The 16,646-nt window shown below is 41.8% G+C and overlaps 1 protein-coding gene across 2 annotated transcripts in view; it reads left to right on the top strand.

Annotated features, from left to right (window-relative positions):
* The first annotated feature begins 237 nt into the window (after positions 1-237).
* CHRM3 (cholinergic receptor muscarinic 3) overlaps positions 238-16,646 on the top strand; it is a 224,552-nt gene continuing 208,143 nt past the window's right edge. For both annotated transcript variants that reach the window (XM_081905820.1, XM_081905822.1), the window contains exon 1: positions 238-671. The gene's annotated coding sequence lies outside the window, so the exon portion shown is untranslated. The remainder of the gene's footprint in view (positions 672-16,646) is intronic.

Below are 16,646 nucleotides of genomic sequence, written 5' to 3'. Positions count from 1 at the left end.
GCACTTGTGGTGCAATCAATGGATGGACCCGAGCGGCGCAAGAGCGCGCCTAGCTTGGTGCCGAGAGCCCCGCTGCCCGGGCTTCGCTGGGCAGCGCGGGCGGGCTGGTAGGCGGGCGCCCCTATAATAAAGGCTGCCTAGGAAATCCACTAGGTGGGCGTGAGCGGCTGCGGTGAGGTCAGCGGCGGGAGGACCAATGAGTGGCGCGCTCGGGAGCTGCCCGCTCTTGGCGTGCGAGTGGAGGGGGCGGGGGAGCGCTAGGTGGATGCTGCTCCGGCGGCGGCTCGGACATTCCGGCACTAGGCAGAGCGCGAAGGCGGGAGTCGCCCTACGGCTGCCGGGGCTGTGTGGAGACGTGACGGGGAGAGAGTCTGGGGGGAAGGCGAGAGGAGGAGGAGGAAGGAAGGAGGAGCGGCGGGGTTTCTAGCTCGCCGCCGCTCGGGAGAAAGAGGAACAGGGAGACGGAGAAGGCGCCAGGGAGCATTTGCCTCGCCTGGCGCACAGGTGCAAGCCGAGAAGGAGCGCCTCGTCGTTGGCGCCGCCTGGCCGAAGGGGGATATAGTGCCTGCCCGCCTGCCTGGACTCCGCCGCTTCTGTGGGGAGCGTCGCTTCACCTGCGAGCGACTCAGCCAGCCAGCCAGCCAGCGCGCGGCGCGTCCCGCGTCAGCCAGGTAAGAGTTTCCCTCAGAGTCTTTCTCGGGGAGCCGCGGGGCGCTCGCCGCGCCCGCCTCCTCGCGCTCGTCTTCGGCTGCCAAAGTTTCTGGCAAGAGTCACTCGGGGCGAGCGAGAGCGACCGTGCCAGAGGCGGCGGCGGCGGCCACGGAGTCGAGACGGAGGCGCGAGAGGGAGTCGCCCTTTCCATGCCCTGTCGGAAAAGAGGGTCCTCGCGTGAGGCGGACGCGGCTAGAGCTGCCTTCTTTGGACGTTTCTCTCTCTCTCCCCCCTCCGCCCCATAATAAGCCCCTTCCCCGCTTCTTCCCCCCCCCAACCCGGCCACATGGATTCTTCGCCTGTTCTCTTGAGCCCTCGGACAGAGTCAGAAGTCCGTCGAGAGGCATCTCCTGTGTGTGTGCTCGACGTAGCCCAATAGGTTTTAAATTTGGAGGGACTGCAATTTCCTCAGGGAAAGCGGCGGTTTGTGTGGCAAATGCGTCGGCTTCTTCGGTGTGCTCTTTCTTGCGGAGCGGGGAGGGGGTGTTGCTGAAAGTTGTCTTCTTTAGGCCGGCGTCAGGCTTCTGGCTGAGATCTTGAAGAGCCACTTCTTCTAGTTGGAGCAACCTCAGGGCTTTGTTCCAGAGACACTGCTGGAGTTCAAGCGTATCTGTCTAGGTTGCCTTTCCTACCAAGAGCTCATTGGCTTCGAAAGCAAAGCAGATCCAATATGTGCTCTTCATATTTTGGCAGAAGCAACATTTCATTTCCTTATGTGTTTGCCCTCAATGTCCATGCATGTTTCCAGCTCTCTGCACGACTAATGCACCCCTGTGTAAAATAGTCTAGAAAAACCATCACTTCTGAGTTGTAGACTTGCTATTGCTAATACTGATTAGAATCCTCCACTTCTTTCATAAGCATTGGGAAAACCTTGTGTGGGTGGTGGTTGGATTCAGCCATACCTCTGATGCTATGATCCCCCTTCCCAGTCCTTCCAGTTATGACTGACAAGCAGCTGGAATGGTGGCAAGGGGCAACTTAATCTGCAGTAGAAGACTATGATTCTCTAAATCTTATGTTCCAAACTCCCATTCAAGTCCACTTGGCGTGGATGCGTTTCGGGGATTAGTTAACCTGCGTGGCACATTTGTGCAAACAAAGGTGTCTTACCTGAGCAGTTTCCTTCATCTCTCTCTATGTGCAATCTCTAGTGATTACGGAAGCATCTGGGGAACAGAGGTGGTTCTCTGTTTACTGCGTAAGTGATCAATCTGAAGCAAAATTGATTTGTTTGTGGACTTAATTCAATTATATGCCTCTTCAGATTGGTACTATAAGGAGTGTAAATTTAAATGGCAAGCTGGATAGCCTGGTGTGTAAGAGACTGAGCTATGAATAGGGAAGTCCTCAGTTACAGCTTTCCTCTGCCATGAAGTCACTAGGTGTTGTTCGGCAAGCCATTCTTTCTCAACCTCATATGAAATGTTGATAATGCTGCCTTTCAGGGTCGCTGTAAGAGTTGCACATCTGAAGACTTTTTAATTATGAAATGTAAGCATACTTTAAATATTAAGTAGCTCATATTTATATGCTTCACATACATGACTTGGTTGGAATCCATACAACAACCCAGTAAGGTAGTCAGTGTTGTTAAATATGATATGCAAAGCATATCTGATATTGATAGATTTGTCTTTTTGTCTGCCATCTGCACCCTCCCAAACTTATAGTGTTTGTTTTCACCTTTTAATAGTTACTGGACAAATATGATTTAAATCAACTCTGTTTCCTGTTAGCAGACTCTCTCCATCCTAAGTGAGCATATTCCTCACAGATTTAAACAGAATTTTGTGAGCAGAGTAGGTTATGCAAATTGTGGTGTCTGCTGCAAACATCTTTTTCAAGCCACTGGGTAATGTATTTTGAAACACATGTATTTGCTGGATTTAGATCTAAGCACATAAATCTACAGCACAAGAACCCAAGTAAGTTGATGCTTACAGGGATATGCATGTTGCCGTGGTAGGTTGTTTATTCATCCAAATATTAATGTAGGCAGAAATTACTTTGATCTCATCTTAAATGCTTCCTATAAAAAGAACTACTGAAGGATATTGAAGTCTCAGACACAACAGAACTTAGCAAAAATAGTGTGTGTGTTTTAAATAAAGAGATTGGCTGCTGCACCCTGTAGAAGCTAATGCTGAATTTTAGTGTCTTTTTACATAGCATTGCTTGAGATCCAAAGTGGCACTTCGCAATGACCATTGGCTTGAAACATCAAAGTGACTGAACAGTGATTTTGTTTGCATCTGGATATTTAATCAGACACAGTGTTTGATTTGTTTAAAATGGCTTGGAATAGAACTGAATTTGAGGTGCTATCTGCACTTATGGACAGCTGTGTGTCTTTGGGGTGGGGGAGGTCTTAAGTGCTTTAATATACTAGCCACTCTTGGTGGTAAATCCTAGTGTCAGTGATGCTTCTGAATTTTCATATGCCCTAAGCAGCTTTTCTACCTCTACTGTGTTTTCTCCCACTCAAAGCTAATTAGGATAAGATGAATTACCAAATGGAGAGATGGGGCTCATTGCTTTAGAATCTCTGATCTTATGTTGTTCTCTCTTTGAAAACTGGCTTGTTTTTCTCTTTCACCTTCATTTGCATGTCAGTATGATCATGGGAAATGTTCCTTTCTCCCTGAAGGTTATAGTAATAAACCAATATAGAAATGGGAGAAAAAGGACTCATTCACCCATGTTTTGTCCAGCCAGGGTAGCTTTACCTCCATGTTAGCACAAAGTACTTGAATTCTGGGAGATTAAAAAAAAATTGTTTAGCTGTGACACTGTTTTAAAGAGCTCAGTTTTGCTGCTGCTTCTTTTAAATCACATGATATATATCTGTGGTCTTTAGGAGAGTTTGATTCTATGTGGGTTTTCTACATTTTTATTTTTTATGACTTCAATGAACATCTCATAGTATAGGAAGTGTACCGAAGAAGCAGAATGTATGACAGACTATTGAATTGAGAATAGTACAGTATCCTTTCATTGGATATTGGTTTGCTACTCCATGCTAATTCCAATGTCTTTGAATTGATGAGGTTAGGAAGAACTTCTGATGAGACTGTGTAACAAGAGACCCAAATGTAGGAAGGTAAAAACAAACAAGGTGGGTTGTGTGTGTGCATGCTGAATGCCTGTATTTGCATTTGTTTTATTATTATTAATAATAATTTTATTATTTATACCCCCACTCATCTTGCTGGGTTTCCTCAGCCAGGCCAAGAAACATTTCATTTTTTCCCTGATGTTAATTGTGCAAAACAAGTTAAGTGTTCCTCCTTCCTTTTATTCTAAGTAAATGTTGAAGTCTTGTTTCTGGTTGCTGTTCATATGACCAGTATCAAACTTTGTCACTAATTCAGAAATACTTTTTATTAAGACTGGGAAACAAATTTTTTTACAATAATCAACATGCAAATTATAATTTCAATAACATATTAAATTACATTTTTGATATGGAATTAATTTGGATCGTACAACATTGATGGTTTGCATCTTGATGGCTTACCGTATATCATAGCATTCTCCTCCCCTATGTATAATTCAAACTAGCTCATTGGCTGTACTTGGAGAAATCTCCGCACCAGCTGCATAATATGTATCCCTTCTCAATCCTCCCATGCAACCTACACAGGGTCACAGGAGCAGAAGAGTCATGCTGAATCAGACCAAAGGACAATATAGTCCAGTATCCTGTTCTTACAGTGGCCAACCAGGTACCTGTGGGAGCACACAAGAAGGACATGAACACAGTGGTACTTTGTTCCTTGTGAACTGCAGCAACTGATATTCTGAGGCAAACTTGCCTCTTACATCGGATATAATATACTCATCACAAGTAGTAGCCAATTAAGAGTCTTATCATACGTGAATTTGTTTCATTCCCTGTTAAAGCTGTCCAAGTTGGTGGACATTGCTACATCTTGTGACAGTGAATTCCAGAGTTTAACTATGCACTGCGTGAAGAAGTACAGTACTTTGTTTTGTCTGTCCTGAATCTTCACTCATTCAGCTTCACTGGATGATCCCAGTTTCTCAAATTATCAGTGAGTGAGAGAAAAAAACTTCTCTCCATCCACTTTCTTCGTACCAATGCACAATCTTATTCAGTTCTTATCATGTGCTTCCCTCCGTCAGATTTCACCCCCACACAAACTCAAAACCCCTAAACATTGTAACCTTTTACTCCACCCCTTTGTTAAAATGATTGCCTTCTGCACCTTTTCCAGCAGTATATCTCTTTTTATATGTGGTGATCAGAACTGAGCACAGCATTCCAAGTGTAGTCAGGCTGTACAATGGCATTATGATATTGCCAGTTTTATTTTTAATCCATTTGCTAATTATCTCTAGCACTGAATTCACCTTTTTTCACAGCCGTTGCACTCTGGGTCAACATCTCCCTAACTTCTGCTCATCTATGAACAAGTTAAAAAGCACAGTTCTCAAAATGATCCTTGGATAACACCACTTCTTGCATACTACCGTGATGTTTGAGAACAGCCCATTTATTCCTACACCCTGCTTCCAGTTCTTTAGTAATTCTTTAATAACTCTGTCCTCTTTTCCCATGACTGCTAAGCTTACTCAGGAGTAGGGATGGGAGGAAAAATTGATACAGTTCACATTTAAAGTGAGCCTGCCAAATCTGTAGGTAGGTTCTCAATTTCCAAAGAATGTGAGAACTGAAACAATGCCATACTTTCAAATTCACACATCTCTGAATTTTGTGATGTGGTTTCCCCAGCCAAGTAATACTGTACATACAAAATACATATGCAGGGAGAAAATAACCTACAAAAATGCATTAAATTAGGGAACATTGATTGCAGAAAATGTATATCTTACTCAAAACTGCATACAAAATGTGTATATTAGGAGAAATCTGCTGATGAATTTTCATGATTTTTTAAAAATGAAAAAATTCTCAATTTGATGTGAAAATGTGGAGAACTGAATTTAAGAGTGTTAAAATGAGAAAGCGAGAGTTCCAAAATTGACAAGAGTTCATAAAACTGTAGAGTTGGAAGGGACCCTGAGGGTCATTTAGTCCAACCTCCCTACTCAAGAGTTTTGATTGCGTACTTTGACTTTCAAAAAAGTATCTAGTGTCCACTGCTTTGTACTTTTTATATCTGTTGTACTGATGTTTTTTAATGGTATTCAGCCTAGCTCTTGTTACTATATGCGTAAGAGCTGTGCTAGTTGCTCTACAGCAAGGGCAGCCAATCTGTGGATCCCCAGATGTTGCAGTAGAACTCCCATTATTCCTGATCATTGGCCATGCTGACTGAAGCAGATAGGTGGAGCCTAGCAACACCTGAAGGGTCACAGGGAGTGCTCTTCCCCCAATCTACAAAAAAGATTAGAAGATTTTTGGCAAAAGACTTGTGACAAAGTGTAATCCTAATTCGTTATGCCTTGAGGCACAAGTTAGGGGCTGATCTTTTTTAAAACCAGGATTTTGTTATCGGGACTAACACTTATTGCTCTTGTGCTTTGGGTATTTGTACTGAAGCGAATGATGTTCATAGCATTCTTCAGTGAAATGAGAATTTAATCTTCTGTCAAACATAACTTGAAGTGAATTTGGTGTGGTTTCCATATGCTCACTATGAAGAAGAAATACTGTACAGTGGTACCTCGGGTGACAAACGCTTCAGGTTAGACTCCACTAACCCAGAAATGGCACCTCAGGTTAAGAACTTTGCTTCAGGATGAGAACAGAAATCATGCTCTGGAGGTGTGGCGGCAGTGGGCGGCCCCATTAGCTAAAGTGGTGCTTCAGGTTAAGAACAGTTTCAGGTTAAGAACTCACCTCCAGAACGAATTAAGTTCTTAACCTGAGGTACCACTGTACAGGCTCTTTGTTGTTTGAAGGTGAAATAATAGTGCAAACCTATACATCTCTACTCAGAAGTAAGCCACATTGATCTCACTGAGGTTTACTCCCAGATAAGTGGCTGAAATGTTACAGCCTAAGTTTTTCAGGCTGCACAGAATGCTACGCTGGCACTATTTGTATGAGAAGCTTCAAATATATTTAAAGAAGTACTTAATATTGAAACTATTTCAAAAGAGTGAGAATGCATATAATTATGAGTAAAGGAACAGTTTGTGTATAATTTTTCTCTGTCCCCACCCTTTGAATATAGATGGATAGTTATGACGATGCAACTCAAGAGATTACACTTCAAATTGAACTGATTTCTGCAGCCATTAAAATTTATGAACCCAGATTACCTGAATATCTTCTGTCTAAGAGCTAGGCCAGACATTGGCCTATGGTTAAGAGCGGTAGTCTCATAATCTGGGGAACTGGGTTCGTGTCTCTGCTCCTCCACATGCAGCTGCTGGGTGACTTTGGGCCAGTCACACTTCTTTGAAGTCTCTCAGCCCCACTCACCTCACAGAGTGTTTGTTGTGGGGGAGGAAGGGAAAGGAGAATGTTAGCCGCTTTGAGACTCCTTAAAGGGACCGAAAGGCGGGATATCAAGTCCAAACTCTTACAACAGTGCTTTGCTCTAGGCACCTCATGCTGAGTGGCTTGAAGCCACCATTCTAAACTGCCCACAGTGTCAAGAAGTGATGCTACCTCAGGAGCATTGCAGGAGATTAAAAATGGCCTCTCCAGTTTCACTGATTGCAGCACTGCTGCTGACTACTTGCTGCCAGTTACACCTAGTGCTATTTTTCTAAAAAAAGAGGTGCCGGAACTCACCATGAACGTTTCCCATGTTCTCTCATAACGGCAATGGCGCCCACCTGAGAGGTGCTGAAACTCAGTTCCAGCACTCAAAAAGCCCTGGTCACACCACAGAGCATTTGCCTGGCACAAGTCAATCAGATTCCTACCATCAGTTTGAAGATGCTCAATTCTCCATGCCATGTTTCTTTTTGTTTCTAACATAGTTTTCAGGAAAAAATGGTCTTCCACAGCAGTTGCAAAGATTACACAAAAATACTGTATGTGAAGGGCATTGCCCATTTTGAAGCATTATGCATTATAAATGCTTTAAAATGGCAAGGCATATTATTTATTACAATTAGCAGAATCCCCACCCTGTCATTAGATAGGATTGCATGTAAAGACCAAAAGAACAGGAATATTTTGCAGAAATCAGAGTGTTGCTTTAGATATTGCTTACATTCAAGTTCCTTTGAAGACTCTCAGGTACCTGGCGCGGTGCGAACCACCCATAGGGGCAGGGGGCGTGGTGCCCACAGGGACAAAACGGTATGAGGATTCCCGTCCCTATGGGCTCCACGGCGCGACCCATCCCCTATGGACGCAGCACGTCCCGTGCCTTCCCTATGGATGCTGCACACCCCGTCCCTACAGGGACGGGCACGCAGCGGGGCCTCAGCCACCCTACAGCTGGGGGGAGGCAGCGGGCGGACAGTGTGGAGCCTGCAGGTGCCAAGATGCGTGGCTCGTGCACGCTGCAGGCCTCGCAGTGAGGAGTGCGGCTCACCATTTTGTCACCCCCGTCAGGGTGACACCACCTCTTCGTACGCCCCTGAGTATAGTCACAGGTTAGGCAACTCTATTGTAGTGTGTGTTCATTTTTATCTATTACGACTGTTCAGTCATTGTATCTAAATTGTCTGTTGTTTGAGTACAATGTATCTGAGGGCAATGTGTATAAATAAAACAATTACTGTGACATCGTAGTCCCAGTGAAGTACTCCAAAGAAGATGGTAGCTCTCCTTCGGGCAAGTGATACTGACCCCATCATTTTCCCTTGGGCACAATGAGGTTGAACCACAAGCTCTTCAATCCCTGGTGCAGCGTTAAACTCCCAGTGTCTACCAAGCCCACCACTACCTTCAAGAGAGAATGGGTGGAGTTTTTCTTCCCCGTGACGTGTAGAAGTTGGGAGAAGGCTTGGAGGTGCAAGCAGGATCTAGATGCTTGTTGTGGTTTTTTCCTGCCTTGATTCTGCTTGCAAGAATTTCAGAAGTCTTTCCCATCTGCTTGATAACTGCTCTTTTTAAACAGCAGGTTCCAGGAATTTTTAACCTGCTACCTTCTGCATTGAAAATATGTGCTCAACTGAACTATGGTGTGTCTCAAAGCATAGCATCCCTGCTTGAGTTCTTGCCCCATGCCCAATATCAGAAGTGTGCGAAGGAGCATGATCTGTGGCTTCTTCAGAGTTGTGGAATAAATCATCCATTGCCTGCTTCCTAAGTCCAAAGTTTCGGAAACTGCTGCTAGATTTGTGTTTGTGCTATATTTCGGTCATTAAGGCATAACATAGGAAAGGAGAAGGAGTCTGTGTAGGACTTAATTTAACTGAAGAGTTTGTTTTGTAGAATGCTAGATTAAAATACCTTAGAACTTTATGCTTTAAATATTTTAATATCCATTTATGAGGAAGTATATAGCATATTTGCAGGATGTTTTTAAGAACTCTGTGCATTTGAAAATATGCCCTTGGGGACAAGCTGAAAGGTTTAGTCATGCTATTGGATGTGCAGCGTTCTCTGGCTTTGCAAAAAGGCACATAGTTGTGGAAATCTTTCTGCTGTTGTTGAATGCTATATTACTTGCCATATTACTTAGCACCTTTATCATCATCACCATCATTTTATTATAGATTATAGCTTATCCCCCAAAGGTCTTCATGTTACTTACATCAATACACACACACACAAAATATCATAAGGGAAGGAGAACAGTGGGAGTCATATCGTCTAATGTAATATTTATTGGGCGGGGGGACACACTAACCATATCAATAATAACAAACAACATTAACAATACTCAAATAATAAACAAAGAATACTCTCACCCACTAGTTAGCAGATAAACAACTATTTCCCCCCTTTTAACCACCCCACCCAAAAGTCTGGTATCAGACCAGCTGTTATAAATCGGTGGTGGGTGGGTCTGGCGATGTCCTCTAGGGATGGTCCAGTATCTATCTTCTCCCTTCGGGGGGAGCAATAGCAAGGCAAAGCAGGAAGATGGTAGCAAAAGTTTTACCTACTTTGCAGTTGATCTGACTACTGCTGCTCTGCTTCTGCTGCTGGGGGTACATGTAGCATATTGTGATTAGAAGCACAGGCACTATAGTAGCACACCATGGTTTTGTCAGCAGCAAAATAGCAAGATATGCCACATGTGCAAAAAATCTCCTGTGCACTTTTTTTTTTAACTTTTACCTATTTCCAGTCTTACAACACTGTCTTTTTGTGTTTTTCAATTATCTCCCACTGTGTAGCCAGTGTCACATTTAACATTCATGTCAAACATCTGCTTATGTCTCTTTATATATTTATACCCAGCATCTCCATATGTGATATAAGCCCCTGTTGGTTATTGCCTTTGATAACATTAACGATGAGCGGCAAAACAATTACCTACTTCCTAGTGTTGTCTCCTTCTGTGATGTTGTTTCTGTTACCAAAATCCATTTGCCACCAGTGGCTGTGTAAATGCCTGCATGAGGCAACTGCACAAGTAGAGTCTTATTTAAGATGATATTGGTTTGTTTAAAAGCATTTTACATCTATATTGGGATATTAAAAGCACTCCCTGCCCTGGCTGCCTTTGCATGTAGAATACGATATTTCATATTGGTGCTGGATCAGGACTTGTGGTGATATAAATTAACTGTGAATGTATGGCCACTTGTCTTCACATTCCTTTCTGTAGGATTTCTTTCTTTCTTTCTTCTATAAATGAAAAAGAGGGTTTTGCATTTTGTTTCTCATGATGAAAGCGTGGGTGTAACTTACTATTTCTGTCTGGGTGGACAGAACTGGTCAACACCAATCCCAGAAGCATTTACACTGACAGTTTACCATGGGTGGGTGGTATGGAATGCATGGAGCCTGATACAAGACCTTCCCACAGCAGCAGCCTTAACACATAATTACCACTACTGTGAATATGGAAAGGCTTCTGTACCGGGAAAACACCCTGTAATGATAAGTATATAGTGCAACATAACTTTGTTTCAATAACTGTTTGTTCAGCATATTAAAATAAGATCTGAACAGTTTTTCCACCGCTTTCCCCTGAATAATGATGTTTTTAGCATCTCTTCTCAGTCCACCCCACCCCTCTAGGAGACATGTAATTATCTCAAAGCTACTTGCCTGCGTTAAAACCCATTCCTATTGCTCAGTTAAGATTTCAAAATTTTGCTTAGCCCCTTTTGTTGCACCACCAACTAGGGAATCCTGTTTGTGTAAGCCTGTCATACTGTCTTTGCAACTGGGTTAATGGCAGAGCAATAGCCCTAGTTTAACCACTATTAAGCTCTTTCCCACTCTGCTCTAAAAGCTGAGGCCAACCATTCCATTGAAAGAAGCATCTGAGGAATTGCATAGGAGATAGAGCAGGTGGTGTGTGCCCATATAAATAGAATATATAAATATAATTTGGGCTGCTTGAATATTTTTTAATTGCAAGTAAAGGGAGAAAAAGAACATTATATTATTAAGGTAGTAGTTTGTGGGGGTATTCTCTTGCTGCTAGGTATAGAAGTGTTTTGTCAATATTTTGGATTAAACTCTGAGTCCAGCCATACTTGGGGGGGGGGGTAATTCTATGATAGGTGTTATTTGGGGAACGGGTTGCAAATAAGATGACCAGAACTGAAATGTCTATCAATTTAGTGGGGTAAATAGAACACTCTCTCTCTCTCTCTCTCTCTCTCTCTCTCTCTCTCTCTCACTCACACACACACACACACACACACACACACAATTTTATGTGGTGCTCGTATGACTGTTCTGTCACTGTAAGCATTTTTGCTTACTAGTACTGGAGTGGGGCAGTCCAGTCCTCTAACCCACTGCTATCTGTCTCACTTTGGCCTCTCACATTAAATATTTACTTCCCTGCTAGATAAAGCTTACGTGTATGTCCTCAGATCTGATATGGCACTTTGTTAATGCAAACTAATCCCAAGTATTTCACTTAATGCATCCTTGTATTTAAATATTTGGTCGTTTTGATTTCTGTCTCTTTCCTGTGTTTGTATTTTTCATTCCAATTTCAGTTATGATTTGTAAGTAGTTTCCTCCCTCCCCTCCCCACCCGAAGGGTGATTTGCAAATAATGTCCTTTTATTAAAATTATAAAAAAATGGTAGGTGATAGTCGGTAGAAAGTTTGTCCCCCAGACAAACCACAAATGGTGAGTCAATAATAAATGATGGCTACAGCTCATGGTTTGGCTGGAGAAAAACAAGCAAGGAGAGTAGGTTTGGATGTAAGTGAATGCCAAGTGAAACCATGCCTTAGCTCTGGGTACTATGACAGCAGGACAACTTAGGAAGGAGCAAAGTGGCTGCAATTTTTCATTTGAGTATCCACATGCTCACATGTTCATTTTCAGCTAATTTTGGATTTAGGATGGTTTGTCATGGCCTTTGGCTTCAGCTAGAACAATAAGCTTATATTTATTAATTGATTTAGCATTACATGCATAACAGGCCAATTTTATATGACAACTTTATATTTTGTTATACCAGATATTACCAGAGGCCACATTTTGGAATATCTTCTTCTTCTTTGGTGATCACTCGTAGCCGAGTAAAATTGTCTTTCATAAACACGGTTTATGAGAGAGAGAGAGAGAGAGAGAGAGAGAGAGAGAGAGAGAGAGAGAGAAAAGAACAATGAGTCCGTAAGTGACTGTGGAGGCCAATTCTGGATCCGGAATCTACCCACACATATAAGAAACACAGTATTATTTATTTATTTATTTATTTATTTATTTATTTATTTATTTATTTATTTATTTATTTTTATTAGTTATTATTATTTTAAAAACATTTTGAAAAATTCATTGAATTTGGCATAGCTCACTTTCGCCATCTGGTGTCACATTTGTATATTGCACTTTACAACACTTTTAAAACGTTTGTTTGCAGCTGTATAGCTGAGTCCACAGAGAGTAAGTTCTGCTAACCTAAACTGGTGTGTTGTCAGTGATAAGATGCCTTTTCTGAAAATCAAGCTTCGAATTAGCTACAGTAATTAAAGAGCTTTCACTTCATTGACTCTACGACGACTTCTTACACACTCAGCTTTCTGTGGACATTTAAACAAATAAGTCTGACTAGATTTTAATGACTAGAGAAAATACAGGTTGGAACTTGGCTCAAAATGCCAGGCTGTTCAGTCTACCTTGCGCAATGATAAATAGCAAAACTACTCATTCCAGTTCCACATATTTGTCCTTGAAATTACTTTGTTTTGATCAATGCAGGTCTGGCTTCTTGTAATTGTAAAGGGAAGCTTTAGTAAATAAATACTTGAGAGAGCTGCAAAGGGGTAAGGAAGCCTCTTCTTCCTCAACTTCAATTTCTTGCTCCCCCCCAAATGTATATCCACGATGTTAGATGAAAATGTTTATTAGAATGCATGTGTGCATTTTGACCAATACAGTGGTACCTTAGTTTAAGAACAACTTAGTTTATGAACAACTTGGATTAAGAATACTGCAAACCCGGAAGTAGGTGTTTTGGTTTGTGAACTTTGCCTTGGAATAAGAACATGTTTCACTTCTTGTTGAGTGTGTTTCATTTGTAAATTGAGTCCCCCGCTGCTATGGGAAAGCATGCCTTGGTTTAAGAAAGCTTTGGTTTAAGAAAGGACTTCCAGAATGGATTAAGTTCGTAAACCAAGGTACCACTGTATTTGCAATTCTGTACTGTGTTTGAAAATGTCATATGCAAATGAAATCACAATTTGACATAAACAATATAAATTAGGAAGGCTGGACATATTTCACAAGGACAAGAATCAAAGCAATTCTTTGACAAATATTGGACCTAAGAATATATGTAGCATGTCCACAGATGCATCGCCGCTTGTTATCATAATATATTTGGGACCCAGACTTCTCCAAACCTAGATAAAACTATAGGTGTCCCTCCTTGTTTTGTTCAGTACCAGACACTTTAAGCTAGTATAAAGCCCAGGACAGCAGACTTGCATGTAGAGCCAGTGCTTGTGACAACTTCATATTTGCTTTTGTGCTATATTTGCATGTGCATGTAGTTGTCAGAGAAATTACCCTCTTTTGTTTGTTTTTTGTTTGTTTGTTTGTTCATAAAATCTTATACTGCTTAATGTAATGTAATACAAAATAATAAAAAATCTCTAAGTGCAGAACATAAAATCAATAGAAGTGGAAATAACAACATATATTTAAAAATTTCATTAAAAACAACAGAACAAAACTATATATTCCAGACTACACTGAGCAGTGTATGAAACAAAATAAAAAATAAGAATCAGTGTCCAGGAAAGCTGTTACTGATTTTACCTCGTGAATTACCCGAGGGAGGGCATTCCAGAAGGTGGGTACTATCGCCAAGAAGGCTCCCTTCCATGTTGTCATAAAGTGACAATCCATTGGTCATGGAGCAACCAGCAACTTTTCCTAAGAATGGCTTGGTCTGTAATGGGGGAGGGGCTTTGCTAGGTACTGGCAAGTTGTTTAGGGCTTTAAATGTCAGTGAAAAAAACCTTGCCTAAGAATGTTCGACACCAGTTTAATACATATAACATGGGTGTTCTGCTAATCACCCTAACAGCTGCATTTTGTGCTAACTGCAGCTTCCAAACTCATCAGAACATAGGGTTGCCAAATCTTGAAGAGCAGAGCAGAAAAGAGGACAGTCCGAGCCTCTGCCAACCTGAGCTGGGGAAAAGGTGCCACAGTGTCCATGCACCTCTTTCACAGTCTCAGGCTGGCAGTGGCTGTGGTGTGCAGCCCACACCAAAAACAAACAGCCCCCCCCCTCGCAAACCCAGACATTTCCTTTAAAATGTAAAATCCCTGTGGATGGGCATGTTGGCCCCCAAAAGAGGACATGTCCAGGATTTCCCAGTATACCTGAAGGAGCGTCTCCACCCCCATCATTCTGCCCGGACGCTGAGGTCCAGCGCCGAGGGCCTTCTGGCGGTTCCCTCATTGCGAGAAGCAAAGCTACAGGGAACCAGGCAGAGGGCCTTCTCGGTAGTGGCGCCCACCCTGTGGAACGCCCTTCCAGCAGATGTCAAAGCGATAAACAACTACCTGACATTCAGAAGACATCTTAAGGCAGCCCTGTTCAGGGAAGTTTTTAACGTGTGATATTTTACTGTATTTTTGGTTTTTATGGAAGCCGCCCAGAGTGGCTGGGGAGGCCCAGCCAGATGGGCGGGGTATAAATAATAAATTATTATTATTATTATTATTATTATTATTATTATTATTATTATTATTATTATTATGGTATGGCAACCTTACAGAACATCACAATACAGTGGTACCTCAGGTTAAGTACTTAATTCATTCTGGAGGTCCGTTCTTAACCTGAAACTGTTCTTAACTTGAAGACCACTTTAGCTAATGGGGCCTCCTGCTGCTGCCGGAGGCCGATTTCTGTTCTTATCCTGAAGCAAAGTTCTTAGCCTGAAGCACTGTTTCTGGGTTAGCGGAGTGTAACCACCGTATGTAACTGAAGCGTATGTAACCTGAAGCGTATGTAACCCGAAGTACCACTGTAGTCTAATAACAAGGCTACCCATTCATTGACCACTGTAGTAAGGCTATACCTGTCCAGGTGCAATCTTACTTGGTGAATAACATGAAGTTGATAATTGGCACACTGAGGTCACCTGGGACTCTAGTGACAGCACTGGATTGTGTAGTTGCCTTTTGCTGTACATGAATTTGTGGGGCTACACCTCTCCAACTGTGATATTAAGAGAACAGTATTGCACATGCTGTATGGTATAATGTAGAGTTCCCTGCAGTTTTGTAGTACATGGCAAGAGTATAAATCTTTCTTGCAAGTTCGCTTAAGGTCTTCCCTCTTCTGGACTGACTTCTTTAATACCGTGAGAACATTTGTTAAAAGGAAGCAAAGTATGAGCTAGCTACAGGCTCATTTTCTATGCCAGCAGATACTTCAGTATCTCTTCAGTCAGCCTTATCCTGTGGCCGCAGGTGCCCATTGGGCTGCACAGTCAGATGAAGGTAAGACCCATTGAAGACAGTGGGGCTTTTAAAATAAATAAAATGCATAGGATTGCCCTAGTAATCAGAAGTCATGCCTCATCTGTATAATTAATCATTTTATATAGTGTTTGCATCACTTTTGTTGAGAATAATAATGCCTTCTGGAACATATTTATTCTACCCAATCCAAAGCTGGCTTGGCTATTACAACAATTGAACCATGCACATTACATGTATTGAATGCTTATCTATAAATACATTTAACTAGCAGTGAAGCATTGTGTGACCTGAGTATTAAAGTAATCCTGTCTATTCATGACAACTAACCTTTTGCTACCACTTACTGACAGTTCTGATGCTCTCAGTTATTATCTGTGGCAGCAAGATGAAGACATATTCCCTAGTCCTTACACATGCCAAACTACATTTCATCTCCATGTTCAATCCCTTTTATATTTAAAGTTTTCAATAAGGTAGGTTTTGTTTAAACTATGAATGACGCCTGTATCTAATTTTTTTTTTTTAAATCCAATGAGTCAAGTATTATGAGTGAAAGGCTTTTGTTAAAACATCCTCATAATATAATAGGATTAATTATGTGATGACATACACATCCACTTCAAAGCTTTCAGTCAGTCACTGTTCAGAAATTTCTCATTTTTTTAAGAACCTAAAGCAAAGTGTATGTTATGGGCTATGGTATAAAGAATATAATGCATACTAATAGAATAAAGAATATAAAATATATTAAAAGAGTAGATGACTTTGTGTTAAGGCTAAATAAAAAGTAGGACGTATTGTAAGTTGCTCAGCAGTTTGAGTTGCAAAGGGCAGAGTGGTTGTCTTTTCTCATTTTCTCTCCTTTCCCATAGGCACATGGCATTAACAACAGACCTTTATGCCAATTCTGAGTTTGCAGAAGGAAGGAAAAGTCCTGAACAGTCA

Source organism: Podarcis melisellensis (assembly GCF_964234715.1).
Source record: "Podarcis melisellensis genome assembly, chromosome: 3".
NCBI lineage: Eukaryota > Metazoa > Chordata > Lepidosauria > Squamata > Lacertidae > Podarcis > Podarcis melisellensis.
This window is presented reverse-complemented; position numbering and strand designations above follow the sequence as displayed.